Source organism: Rattus rattus, chromosome 2 (genome assembly GCF_011064425.1).
Source record: "Rattus rattus isolate New Zealand chromosome 2, Rrattus_CSIRO_v1, whole genome shotgun sequence".
In the NCBI taxonomy this organism is placed as follows: Eukaryota; Metazoa; Chordata; class Mammalia; order Rodentia; family Muridae; genus Rattus; species Rattus rattus.
Genome location: NC_046155.1, coordinates 148,342,471 through 148,357,363, shown reverse-complemented (window position 1 = coordinate 148,357,363; position 14,893 = coordinate 148,342,471).

Below are 14,893 nucleotides of genomic sequence, written 5' to 3'. Positions count from 1 at the left end.
TCAAGGCTCCACTCCCATCCTGCTATGGGTGAATTCCCTTTGCAGAGTGGGCAGCAGCCAGGGGCTCTGTCTCTGCATGGCGGGACACATGGGCTTGAAGGTGGTCAAGAGGTCAGTCTTCAGAGCCAGGACAAGGGACTGGCCTAAAGGCTCCCACAAAATAATGAAATTAGGGCAGAACTTTCTGCTGATAGATACAGCCACTTCCAAAAATAATCTGAAATATTAATTGACACATTTTTTTCTTTAAGCAATTATATAGGGTTTTGCTTAATAATAAGTAGAATATCCTCAATAATTAAAAAATACACCTTAATCTTAAATTTATAAAAATAGAAAGGGGAAAATGTGTGTGTGTCTATTTCTCGAAATAAGTATATTTATAATTTTAATTTAAGAGAATGTTTTTTCTGTTGCTAAAAAACATTTTTCCCTAGAAAAGATACATTCTGCTAGTAAATAAAAGGACTCAGAGCTAGGATTGGAGAAGAGTTGCTTTCTTTTTTCTTTCCAGGAAAAGAATACTAACAACTAGGGAATCCAGAGACTTCTGGTCAAGAGATAAAAAAATACAGTTAAGCTTATAAACTGTGTTTTATGTTAATTGTCAGCCTGACAAAGCAAAATGCAATGTCTCTTGTCAGAGGAGATAAACAAATCAAATAAATACATGTGTTATAAAGAAAATATAAATTGGTTTAGGTCTAAATAGACAAGTGATTAATGTCAACTGAAGTCTAAATGTGATATACTATCATATTATCCAGCTGGATACACTGACAGAAAATAGTCTACTTTCAAATGGCATGGACTGGCGACTTACCCCTTCCAGTGAGATAGGGTATCCATGCTGCTCTGATTAGCTAACCAGTCTCCTTACACGTGGAGCTCCCACTGGAAATCTGATGACAGCTCAGCCTTGTGTGAAATAGAGAACTGAGGCCAAGACCTCTGAGCAAGTACATATGCTTGAGGGTATGTTTGGGTACTGAGATTGAAAGGAATGTAAATAAATTTAATTATAAGGAAGAATGTTCAGTTAAAAGAGAAAAATGAAAGCATAGATATATCCACAGAAAAAGGTAAATCCTCAGGAGTACCAAACCCTAACACTATCACTGACGCTATGTTGTGTTTGCAGTCAGGAGTCTAGTATGGCTGTCCTCTGAGAACCTCTACAAGCAGTTGACAGAAACAAATGCAAATACTTACAGCCAATTATTGGACTGAGATCAGGATCCCTCTGTAAGAGTTTGGGAAAGGAATGAAAGCTGAAGGGGATGGCAAGCCCATAGGAAGACCAAGAGTGTCAACTTAGTGGAATCCCTTGGAACTCCTAATGACTAAGTCACCAACCATAAAGCATACACGGGCTGGTCTGGGGCCCCTGACACATATGTAGCAGAGCACTGCCTTAAATGACCTCAATGGCAACTGTAATGCCCAATCCTGTAGAGACTTGATACCCCAGAGAAGGGGTATAGAAGGGAGGAGCACACAATTAATGTTGAAGGGAAAAGGGCATAGATTGATGAATCCTGGGAGGGGAGAATGAGAAAAGGGGCAATACTTAGGATGTAAATAAAATAATTAATTTTAAAAAAGTAAATATAAAAAGAAGGGAGAAATAGATAAAAATTGATATAAATCTTTTCAAAGTATGTAGAAAAGAAATAAATTCATGACTTTGATCCTAATACTTGGGAGACAAAGACAGAGACAGATAGGTACCTTATGAGTTTCAGGCCAGCCATAAATAAATAAATATATTTCATGGTATATTTCATTATATATTTGAAATCCATACAGTCTTGTTTTGTTTCTTAAATAGATGTGGTTCTATGTTCAATGGTAATGTTGGTATTGTACACCAACATAGCTCAACCATAGCTCAATTAAGGCCATAAAACTGTTGTCCACATATTTGAATTCAGACCTTTGTTCAAACTATCAAAACTATCAATGATTTTGTGAATGATGTGCCCAAAAAAGAAATATCACATGTGCATTGAGTATTCAAGACAGATTGACTATAGAAAGCTAGAGCATTACACGTTGGAAGTAAGACTTATGCAAGCTATCTTAACTCCTGCGGACCCATTGTTTTATGCCACTGAGTAAGATCTGGCATCTGCTTCGTTATCAGGTAAAAGTTTGGAGTGATGCACAAACATAATACAAACCTCTACTAACATTAAGCATCTTATCAGACAGCACCTAAGTCCGCAGCAGAGGTTTCCTGCTTTACTGCAGCATGTATGTCTTTTTTTCCCAAAAATGCATTCAAAACATGCCCTTGCTTACAAATTTCTTTATTCTCTTGCAAAAAAAAAAAAAACCTATGAAACTGTTAACACATTCTGACATGTTATATGCAGTATCATGAATCTGTATTCCCTGACTGGCTATGTATATTTGGATGCAGAATAACCTGCCCTAAGCTCTTTGTGGCCAGTGTTTGTTTGTTTTGCTCTAACTGTTTGATTAGGCACGTTCCTACATCACACACTTGGACCCTCGCTGCTTGATAAAGAATGTAGAAGCAGCCACAGTGCTGGGCAGTGAGCAGGCCTTTCCTCTGCCCCTTCTGTTTGTTCTCTTGTACATTTTGATCATCAGCACTGCTAGTGAGGTTTCCTCAGATCTTTAGCTGTGACCGTAACTGTTTGTTACCTCACTGAGAAGCAAGATGCTTAATGGTGGCATCTGTGTGTCTTAGGGATGGCCTGTGAGCCAGTCTAGATGTTCTGTATGCTTCTTTCTGTGACATTTTGATTGTGTCGGTTTACTTTATTTCATCTAAAAATAAACGGCAACATAATTCAACTTAGGAGCTGTGCTTGGGCCTGTAAGCCTCTAAACACACATGGTTCAGTCCCTGTCCTCAAGTTCAGTACACACACAATCCATAATGAAAAGAGGAAAGGGGGATGTATTCAATGTAGACAGATTGGGAAAAGGATTCAAGTAGGGTGACCTCCAGTTCACCTTCATGATCTTAACAGGAAGTTTGGGCTTAAAGAGAGCAAGAGTTTGCATATCTAGCTAAGTATTTCCAATCAAGGTGTGGTCCTAACTATCATCACTGTCTCTGCTTTAAGGTGATCTGACAGTCAATCAGAACTATAGAAAATGGGTTTCAGGAGACAAATATATTTTTTTTCTTGCAGCATAAGGCTCCTGGGGATGATGCAGCTCTCTAGGTTACATCATTTCTAAACTACGATAGCCAAAGGGAGAGGAACAAGATTCTGTTTAGAATATGTCCACTGTTGTGAGAATGGCTATATGAAAATAGGATTACAGATAAAAGAGATACTGAAATGGCCTTGAGAAATGAAGGGAGAAATTGTCAGAAGGGATAGCCACACACTGCATGGTCATGATTTCAACTGTAAAAGGAATTAGAGGGATAGAATAGACTTGGATAAATCTCAGGCCATAGTGCAGACCTGCGAATTTTGGAAAAGGAAGGTCTGTTTTTCTCAAAGTAAAATCCTCTGTTAAAGAAACCCAGAAACAAACATGATGCTTACATTCACCATATCCTACCTCTGATTCTTGAATTCTTATTTAATTGTATTAAAAATCAAATTAAAACCTACATTCTTTTCTGAAGCTCTAGTGCAAGAAGCAAGGCTAACAATGTCATTGCTGTGCACGTGCTCCTTCAGCTCCAGGTCTGTGATGTCACTTCTGCCACGTGAAGCTGGGGACCCATAGAAATTCTCACAGGGTTTGGAAAAGTTGATAAAAAAAAACATAATACATTTTGTGAGGAGATCTATTACAAAAGTCCTTGGAGCATAGACATACTTACCAGAAGCACAGGTCTTTGTCTTTTAAAGTATGTACAGAAAAGAGGAAATTATTCTTTTGAGCATGTGGAAGATGATTGTTAATATTCCAGTGGTTGTGTGTTAATGTTTATTTCCATGAAACTCTACTGCACTATCAAAGGCCAAAGAAGATCTGTATTAAGAATAAATTTAAAATCAATATTGATTTAGTGATAGAAATCAAAGACAAAATACATGCATTAGAAGGAGGAATGTCCAAATGCCTTCTAGAAATTAGCCACTTTAGTTAGTTCCTCTGAATTCTGGGCTACACGAGTTTGTTCCCTGCCATTTCATGGTTAACAGTAGAACAGTTAAATTTTAATTTCCTCATTTCCATAATATTGTTTATTCTACTCTTTGCTGTATTTCGTTATAACACCATATAAAGTAGCAATTAATAACCCAATAAAACATGTTTATGAAAGAGATTTTAAATATAATTTAAGTGATTCAATATTGAAATTTTAAATATCCATTACACAGATAAAAATGATATTTTTTCCATTTTTATTAAATTGGGTATTTCTTATTTACATTTCAAATGTTATTCCCTTTCCCGGTTTCCATGCGAACATCCTCCTGATCCCTCCCTCTCCCAATCTATATGGGTGTTCCCCTCCCAATCCTTCCCCCATTACCGCCATCCCCACAAGAATCCCATACATTGGGGGTCCAGCTTTGGGAGGACCAAGGGCTTCCCCTTCCACTGGTGCTCTTACTAGGCTATTCATTGCTACCTATGAGGTTGGAGCCCAGAGTCAGTCCATGTATAGTCTTTGGGTAGTGGCTTAGTCCCTGAAAGTTCTGGTTGGTTTTAATTGTTGTTCATATGGGGTCTCCAGCACCTTCAGCTATTTCAGTCCTTTCTCTGATTAATTCAACGTTGGTCCCATTCTAAGTTCAGTGGTTTGCTGCTGGCATTTGCCTATGTATTTGCTGTATTCTGGTTGTGTCTCTCAGGAAAGATCTACATCCGGTTCCTGTCGGCCTGCACTTCTTTGCTTCATCCATCTTATCTAGTTTGGTGGCTCTATATGTATGGGCCACATGTGGGGCAGGCTCTGAATGGGTGTTCCTTCTGCCTCTGTAGTAAACTTTGCCTCCCTATCCCCTCCCAAAGGTATTCGTGTTCCCCTTTTAAAGAAGGAGTGAAGATTCGCATTTTGGTCATCCTTCTTGAGTTTGACTTGTTCTGTGCATCTATGGTAATTCGAGTATTTGGGCTAATAGCCACTTATCAATGAGTGCATACCATGTGTGTTTTTCTGTGATTGGGTTACCTTACTCAGGATGATATTTTCCAGTTCCATTCATTTGCCTATGAATTTCATAAAGTCATTGTTTTTGATAGCTGAGTAGTATTCCATTGTGTAGATGTACCACATTTTCTGTAACCATTCCTCTGTTGAAGGGCATCTGGGTTCTTTCCAGCTTCTGGCTATTATAAATAAGGCTGCTATGAACATAGTGGAGCATGTGTCTTTGTTATATGTTGGAGCATCTTTTGGGTATATGCCCAAGAGAGGTATAGCTGGGTCCTCAGGTAGTGCAATTCCAATTTTCTGAGGAACCTCCAGATTGATTTCCAGAATGGTTGTACCAGTCTGAAATCCCACCAAAAAGAGTGTTCCTCTTTCTTCACATCCTTGCCAGCATTTGCTATCACCGGAGTTTTTGATCTTAGCCATTCTGACTGGTGTGAGGTGGAATATCAGTGTTGATTTGCATTTCCCTTATGACTAAAGATGTTGAACATTTCTTTAGATGTTTCTCAGCCATTCGGCATTCCTCAGCTGTGAATTGTTTGTTTAGCTCTGAACCCCATTTTTTAATAGGGTTATTTGTCTCCCTGCGGTCTAACTTTTGAGTTCTTTATATATTTTGGATATGAGCCCTCTATCTGTTGTAGGATTGGTAAAGATCTTTTTCCCAACCTGTTGGTTGCCGTTTTGTCCTAACCACAGTGTCCTTTGCCTTACAGAAGCTTTGCAGTTTTATGAGATCCCATTTGTCGATTCTTGATCTTAGAGCATAAGCCATTGGTGTTTTGTTCAGGAAATTTTTTCCAGTGCCCATTTGTTCCCGATGCTTCCCAACTTTTTCTTCTATTAGTTTGAGTGTATCTGGTTTGATGTGGATGTCCTTTATTCACTTGGACTTAAGCTTTTTACAGGGTGATAAGAATGGATCTATCTGCATTTTTCTACATGCTGACCTCCAGTTGAACCAGCACCATTTGCTGAAAATGCTATCTTTTTTCCATTGGATGGTTTTGGCTCCTTTATCAAAAATCAAGTGACCATAGGTGTGTGAGTTCATTTCTGGGTATTTTTGTCCTTATAAGCATGAAGTCTTTTATAAGAGCACTCCATCTATTTTAAGGATAGTCAATGAAATGCAAATACACATCAACATATTTGTATGATAATTTCACTAATTGACCTTAAAAATTAATTCTGAAAATATGCAAAATAACATTATTTTCATTAAGGCATATTTGCAAAGCATTTTTTTCTTGCTATAACATGGTAGCACTTATGGCCTGATATATACATCCAAAAAGTACTCACAATGCGTCTGGTTTCAGAGCTGAACACTTTGTATTGCATAACCAACTTAAGGGATCATCCCTGGTAGAGGCAAAATTTACTGAGTCTTGGCATTCGTTAATTGCCTATAGTTCATTGCTAATCTTATTTCTTTTTTTTTTTTGAGAATATCAAACAAAAGTATAGAATTTATGTCATTTCTATCCCTCTTCCCCTTGGTTTCTTTTGTGCTGTCTTTACTCCCTCTCTAATGCTTGACTTCTTTAATTACTGCTGCACAAACATATATACATGCTTACATATGTGGGGGGGCATGTGCGTGCGTCTGTGTGTGTGTGTGTGTGTGCGTGTGCTTGTGTGTGTGTGTGTGAACACATATGTAGCATGGACTGAGGAGTCCATTGCTCATAAATATACCTTTAGGGGATTGAATACTTGGGATTGGATTACATATCAGGGTGCTCAATCCTTGAAAAGATAACGTCTCCTCTTAGCACTAATTGATTGCCTATAGTTCTTTATCTAGGGATGATCCATTGTTAAAATTCTCTTATCTTTAGCATTTTCATATCATCTGTTGTAGTCATCAGGCAGGTCTTGTTTAAGTAACCTTCTGTTTGTGAGTACCTTCCCTGTTCCTTTCTTGTTATGTCTCAAAGACCTTATCTCACAATGGAAATCCTAGTCCTCGGGCTCTTGTCTTTCTACCCACTGTTCCTTTATGTTCCCTGAACCTTAGATGTCAGAGTTGCATTGTACATGTATCTACATTTTGATCTTTTTGAAACTCATTTTGTATGATGCAAAGAAAGGTTCTTTGATGAATGGTTAGAGCTACATATTTTATATAAAGTTTATTTTAAATTTTTATTAGAACATGTCTGTCATGAGTCATCTAGGAGAAACTAATCATAGTAGATGAGTTTCCTGAGATGGTCCATTATTTTTGCATGGTCTGTGATGGATGAGTTCTGGGAGGCAAGGTTCCAGGAGACTTCATCCCAGGATTGCTTTTTGCTATTGTTATGCCTCTCATGTCATTATTGATTCAACATAATAATCCTGGACATTAGGCCACCACTGGGCAAATTTCTTGCAGATAATAATGAAGATAAGCTTTCATTAATTAATGCTATTTAAATGAATTAATGGTTTTAATAGATTAATGGTTTTATAGAAGTCTTGATGTGACTCAAATAATTTTAAGAACATTTTAAAAGATGATTTTAGTTGTTTTGGTAGAAAAATGTAAGAAAGTTAGAATCAAGAATAGAATCTGCCCATTTCTCATAAATAGTAAGCAAATTAGCTTTCATTAATTAAACAAAAAGATAAACAGGCTTGGGACAAATTTTGGATCAAGGTAAAACATTCATTCTAGGACAGATCCAAGGTGAAGCCACAGGTGTGAACTATGATAAAGCAAGGCCATGGGAAATTGTTGTTCAAACTTACAATGAGTGTAGAGTATGAAACACTGCTTTGAACTTGTTATTGATTTCCTTCCATCACTCACCTTTCATGTAACATTTTATCTATGAGGTAATTATTTCTTACATAGAGAATTTTTTGTACTCAGGATATAAAAGGCTCAAAGCAATAAAGAACAGTGATGTAGTCATTTTCTCCTTCATCCAATGTTTGTGTTTTGTGTGTGAGTGACTTCTTTTCTTTTTCAAAAAATGTTAACCAGCCTTGTCAGTGAGAGGCTCCTATCTGCCTGGCCAGAAAATAAAGCTATTGGAAAATTTGTTTACATAATCCCTCCTGTACTTTTGCAAACCCAAGTCGACCCCCCCACACACAGATGCTTTCCTACAGCTGCTATCCAGAAAGAAACAGTGCTCAGGAAAACTCATAGCACATGTCTAAGTTTAATGAAAATAATTAAATTAAATTGTTGAATAATGTTATCAAGCTTTTTTTAGGTAAAAACCACATTTGTAGCTTGTTGAACACATAAATATGTAAATAAATAATTGTAATTTATAAATAGGCTACATCATGTTATAATTTTTGCTGTATAACTTGGAAGAGATGGCATGTGTTTACATAATGCAAAAACTGATGTAACAAACAGACATCTGCACTCTATAGTTTGCTGTAGTTTTTCTGTGTTTGCACATTTTTGTCTTTTTGTGCCCAGTGAGGCAGATTTGTAGACTAGATATGTGTGTATCCACTACTCATGAGTGGAATTGAATACATCCTCAATGCAGCATACTTCTGATTCAAATTATCTCCTTCTCCCACCCAGAATAGGGCTAGATAGAGATGGACTGCTATAAGAGTTCATTAATTCTATTATCAATAGATCTCAAACAATATCCACATAATTCTTCAAAATGCACCAGAGGTTTTTCTATAAGTTTATGTGATTATAATTCTGACATCCACTTTAGTCTCTTATGGGGAATTAAGAAATAATTGGTTTTCAAGCACTTCACTTCCCTTGTGTTCCCAGTGGTGACATACATTGTTGGAAACTGCATGTTCCATATCTTTTCATAGATAGAAGTGATTATTACTGCCATAAAGCTAAGCCCTCCAATTTAGTTTAGTAAACTCTAAGCAGCAGTAGATCTTGGGACATTTCTTTCTGTTAGCCACACACTTTCTACCTTTACACACTGAAAATATTTTTCCTTTGCAAAATATGAAAATATGTTTACCTTAGCCTGGCTTCTGATATCTTTCAGAATTCAAACAAATATTGTCATTTTGTGCTATTGAGGACTCTAGAAATCTTGTGTTTAAAGATGTCCTGAATATGAATTATAAATTCAGATATAATACCCACTTGTCCAATTAAGTATTTGCACATAAAAATATTTTGTTTGTCTGAATGATTAGAACATTTTAAATTTTTTTGTAGACTGGAATCTAGTAACTAATTTTTAATATATGCTGGTTTTCTTCTCCGAAAATAATTTATCTTTTAAAATTTTTAAGGAACAGCACAGAAAACTGGGTAAAAAGAACACAAATGCCTGACTCCAAATAGTAAAAAAGACTTCTAAATGCCATTGCAAGAAACAGGCATTGGAATCTGTAATTCAGCAATCAGAAGTGCATGCCTTGCATTTATATAGCAAAGAGTCTATCAGCAGTGAGGCATGGGTGCAAGAAGCTTAGGAATCTCTTACCCTCAAGAACAAAATACTTGCTACTGATGGATTCAGGAAAAGATGGAGTCATTCCTATTCTTTGTGAACTCACTGATTCCTCCCCAAGGTCCTATGGGTATTTTCCATTCAATAATCGCATGATGGCCCCAGATAAACCTCATAGGTCAAAAAACAAAACCATAAGTCTGTGAGAGAAACTTGTAGGGATGTGCATGGTCGAGAGAAATGGGTGGAAGATAGGAGTCAGTGTGAGAAATAGAGTAATTAAAATATGTTTACACAATATGAAACTGTCAAGTAAAATTAATCAATAAAGAAACAGAGAACATTGATATAGCTCATCTATATGATATAGGTAGTCTATATATAGCAGAGTATATGAATAGTCTACTGACATATTTTATAATTTAAATAAACACAGTCCTTAAATCAACATGTCTTGTATCCTTCTTTCTTTCTTGTTTATATATCTTTCTCTGAAGCAATTGTCATTAAATTATAAATACTCTTCCTTCTATACCTAACAGTTTTACTATGTATTCAGGAAACTAGAGAGTATTAGTCAAAATTAGATATTAATGTTGACACATCTATTAATCAGCTCAACTTTCCCACTCAAATTTATTAATTATCTCAGTATATTTTTCTATCTTGAAATGTATGATTTATAAACTGTCCAGATACTGGGTTCTTCTGTTGAATTAATTTTTCTTGAATGTACATTTTGTCATAGTGGGATTGTAAACAGAGTTCTGAAAAAGTTTGACATCTCAAGCTATTTCTTTAATAAAGTAATATTTTTGTGATTATAGTCATAATGTGTATTCACTATGTTTAAATATTATAATATTTTAAGGAAATAGAGACACTAATTTTTGCTGTTATTGTAACACTCTTGGGTAGTTTTATGTTACTGTCACAAACTTTCTCTCTCTACCTTTACATACGTAAAATCTATTAGCTGTATTTTATATTATAATTTACATTCATATTGAGAACTAAAATAAGTTCATTTTGTAAAATGACAAAAGGTTTCATATCTATGTAGACAACTTTTGAAGGGGCAGCACTCTTGTACAGTGCTTAAACAAGAGACATATACTACAAAGTTGTGTTAAAGCACAGTTTTTGATGTTGGTGTCACTGGAGAGCAGAGAGAGGGTTTCCATCAACATTGCAAGGGGTAAGATACTGTGGCTGCACAGGTGGCTCACCCATTATGATTATGTACTGCTCTGGAAAGGATTCCAGTTTGCCTTACAAAAAACATGTTGACTGGCCACAACCACTTGCAACTCAGCTGCAGGGAATAGGGCACTCTCTTTTAGAGCCCACAGGCACCTACATTATATATATGCCCATATTCCCCATATAAACAAAATTAAAAATAAGTAAAAGCAATCTTCAAAAAGTAGAGGTGAGATCCTACATTCCTATTCCTGGAAATACTCACTATAATATAATGCAAACATTCGATTCTAAGTTACTTGAAATTTATATGAAGCCCACATAATGTCACAAGTCTAGAAAAATGTTAGTGATCTAGGAAATAGCAAATGTCATTTTTCTAGGAAATGTGCAGTGTGGGCTACAAGTTCAATTCTATCAAGTATGAAGATTCAGATAGAATTAAGAATCAGAATCCAGCTCCCACCAGGGATCCAGCAAATACAAATGTTAACAGGAAATGATGTATCTACTGGGAAATGTTGCCTGACTTTTCAAAAAGATTTTGTATGACTTCCATTATTACAGTACTCAAAGGTGTAGGTCCTGGGGAGTCACAGCAGTGTTCGTTATTTGCTTTAATGTTTTCAACTATGTGGTTCTTTCAGTGTTTTCTATACAGTGGAGACTTAAAGAATTGGAGAAAGGGTATTAAAGAAATTATAAGTTAGAAAAAGAAAGAACTGACAAAAGATATAAGTCTATATCATTAAATACAATGAAAAACAGGCAACAGAAAATACATATTTTATCATAATGTGGTTGCTTGTTTTGTGAACAAAGTCTTAAGATATAAGTCAGGCTTCTTTCAAATTAATAATCCTCCTGCCTTCTCCTGCTGAACATTGGGATAACAAACTATTGCTATGATAAACTTTTCCTTCTGAAGGATTCCCTATAGAATCTCTTTCTGCAAGTAATTTAATGGAGCACTTTTTTTCACTCCCAGATATAAGATGCCACTTAGGTAGAATGCTACAAGGCCCGTGCTTTCAGAACCTCTAGTTCTTCCTAACCCAGTTCATCTTCTTTCACTAAATATATCTTGCTGAGCATTTATCTCAGGCATGGAGGATACCACAATGTGTCCAGATTTTTTTCTTTCCTGTATCACCTGGAAGGACCTTTCCCTCCCATTTCTATTTGCTCTTCCTAATTTCTTAATAATGTGCCTATTTTCTTGGCTATCAATCACTAACTTCCCGAACACAAGCTTGTTTTTAATTAAGCTCTCCCATTTTATGGTAGAGCTATTTTTTATCAATTTTATTAAACTGTGAATGTTACCCAAAATTGAAAACACTTTCTCACACCTTTCTTTGTATATTAGGAATAGTTGGAGCTGATAAAGTCAATGAGAAGTCCATTTATTATGACTTTGTCTGTGCTGATTTGCTCATTTATTTATCTAGTGAGTATTATGTTTCAACTTGCATTATAGCACAAATGTTTTATGCTTGTCTATATATTTAATCTGGCAAATGAGAATTAAAAATCCAGCATCAAAAATTCTAAAAAGGTTTGGCTAAAAATTATCCACCACAATAATGATAATGACACTGTGATATGGGCAGAAGCTCTCTGATGTCTGGAGGTAGTTATGAGTGCTTACTGCTCTTCCACAGGACAGTCTCTGGATGACCTTTCCTTTAGTCCCCACTCCATTCTTTGTCCTTGTATATCTTCCTGTGAGTATTTTTTTTCTCCCTTCTAAGAAAGACTGAAGCATCCACATTTTGGTCTTCCTTCTTCTTAGCTTCATATGATCTGTGAATTTTTCTTAGATATTCCAAGCTTTTGGGCTAATATCCACGTATCAGTGGGTGCACACCATTTGTGTTCTTTTGTTACTGGATTACCTCACTCAGGATATTTTCTAGTTCCATTCATTTGCCTAAGAATTTCATGTAGTCATTGTTTTTTAATAGCTGAGTAGTAATCCATTGTGTAAATGTACCACATTTTCTTTATCCATTCCTCTGTGGAAGGACACCTGGGTTATACAAATTCTGGCTATTATAAATAAGGCTGACATGAACATAATAAAGCATGTGTCCTTATTATAAGTTGGAGCATCTTTTGGGTATATGCCCAGGAGTGGTACAGCTGGGTCCTCAGGTAGTACTATATGTCCTATTTTCTGAGGAAAATTTGGTACATCTACACAATGGAGTACTACTCAGCTATCAAAAACAATGACTTCATGAAATTCATAGACAAATGTATTGAACCAGAGAATATCATCCTTGAGTGAGGTAGCCGGATCACAGAAAAGCACACATGGTATGCACACACTGATAAGTGGATATTAGCCCCAAAGCTCAAATTACCCAAGATGCAATCCACAGACCACATGAAGCTCAAGAAGAAGGATGACCAAAATGTGGATGCTTCACTCCTTCTTAAAAGGGGGAACAAACATATCCGTAGGAGGGGATATGGATGCAAAGTTTAGAGCAGAGACTGAAGGAACGGACATTCAGAGCCTGCCCCACATGTTCCCCATATATAGTATATGGTAAGATATACTAGATAAGATTGTTAAGGCTAAGAATTGTATGCTCACAGGAACCAGATGTAGATATCTTCTGAGAGGCACAGCCAAAGCATGTCAAATACAAAGGTGAATGCTATTAGCAAACCATTGAACTGAGAACAGCGCCCCCATTGGAGAAATTATAGAAAGGATTAAAAGAGTTGAAGGGGCTTGCAACCCCATAAGAACAACAGTGCCAAGCAACCACAGCTCCCAGGGACTAAACCACTACCCAAAGACTATACGCGGACTGACCCACGGCTCCCGCTGCATATGTAGCAGAGGATGGCCTTATTCGGCACCAATGGAAGGAAAAGCCCTTGGTTCTGCCAAGGCTGAATGCCCCCCACCTCCAGGTCGGAGCAGGGGAATGTCGAGGGAGGTAAGAGGGGGTAGTTTGGGAGAAGACCCTTATAGAACAAGGAGAGATGGGTGAGGTAGTGGACTTATGTCTGGAAACTGGAAAAGGAAATAATGTTAGAAATGTGAATTAAAAATCCAATAAAATAATAAAATAAAATAATTATCAGTGGAGGAAAAAAAGAACACAGCCCTGAACAGGATATGTAGGGTCCTCTTAATGAGTAATATCAAAACAAGGTTACAGAAATAAGAATATAGAACAGTAAGGAAGTAAAGAAAGAGAAATCTAAAAATCAAACAACAAAACCAAAAAGAGTCATCACCATGTGGCCACTGTTTAGGAAGGATTAGAGAGGATTTAGGGGTTCTAAAGAACAAATTAAAGTCATGGTTTGGGTAGGTCAATAACAGGAAACAAAGACTTAAAAAAAGAAATTAATCTCTTAAAGTAAATGAAAACTTATTTTTGCAATGTAACGTAATGTCTTCTGCCTTCAAAATAGAGTCAGGCAGGTCCTTCATTAGAGTCAGTGTGGCCCTAGAAAACTAAAAGTCTAGTCCAATAGAATAGAAATGATATGAGATAAATTGAGAAGAACAAAGACATTGGGAAACATAATTCTGACTGCACAGCAGGCTCTAAGGATCATTCCTCGTGGATTATAATGGCTATTTAGTAATTAATGGAAATGAAACTAGATCATTCTTCTACATGGGGATGTCTAAAGTAATTTCTTCCCTTTTAAACAAAGATTCCTAAGAATTAGTTAACATTTTGAAGCTATTAGAATAATAGGAATAAAGGATTGTCAGTAAGAATGAAACATAACAATGTAATGTATTCCTCCGGGAGAGAATAATCAAGTATCAGGCATTGATCAAAAGAAGTAAACAAAAAGAACATCAAATGAGACAATTTTCAGTGAAATAAAGATTAGGTAAAGAATAATAGGATGTATTTTTCAAAAATTAGTACTATAGTTTTTGGTTAACTGCTATCATTACTGCTGTCACATACCATTTTATTTTATTAGTCATAACATATATTTCCAAACTATATTTTACATAGTAAGAATACATTTGATGGAAAATTACACCTAAAATTGTTAACAGAGGTTCCAGGAACCATGAAGGAGAATGTAAAAACTAGCAGGAGCTCTTTCTGAGAGGTTTCTACCACGGACTGTTTAAGTCATTGGCAGATTTGCTTCTCTAGGCAAGGACAAGGAGATTACATTTTAGAAAGTG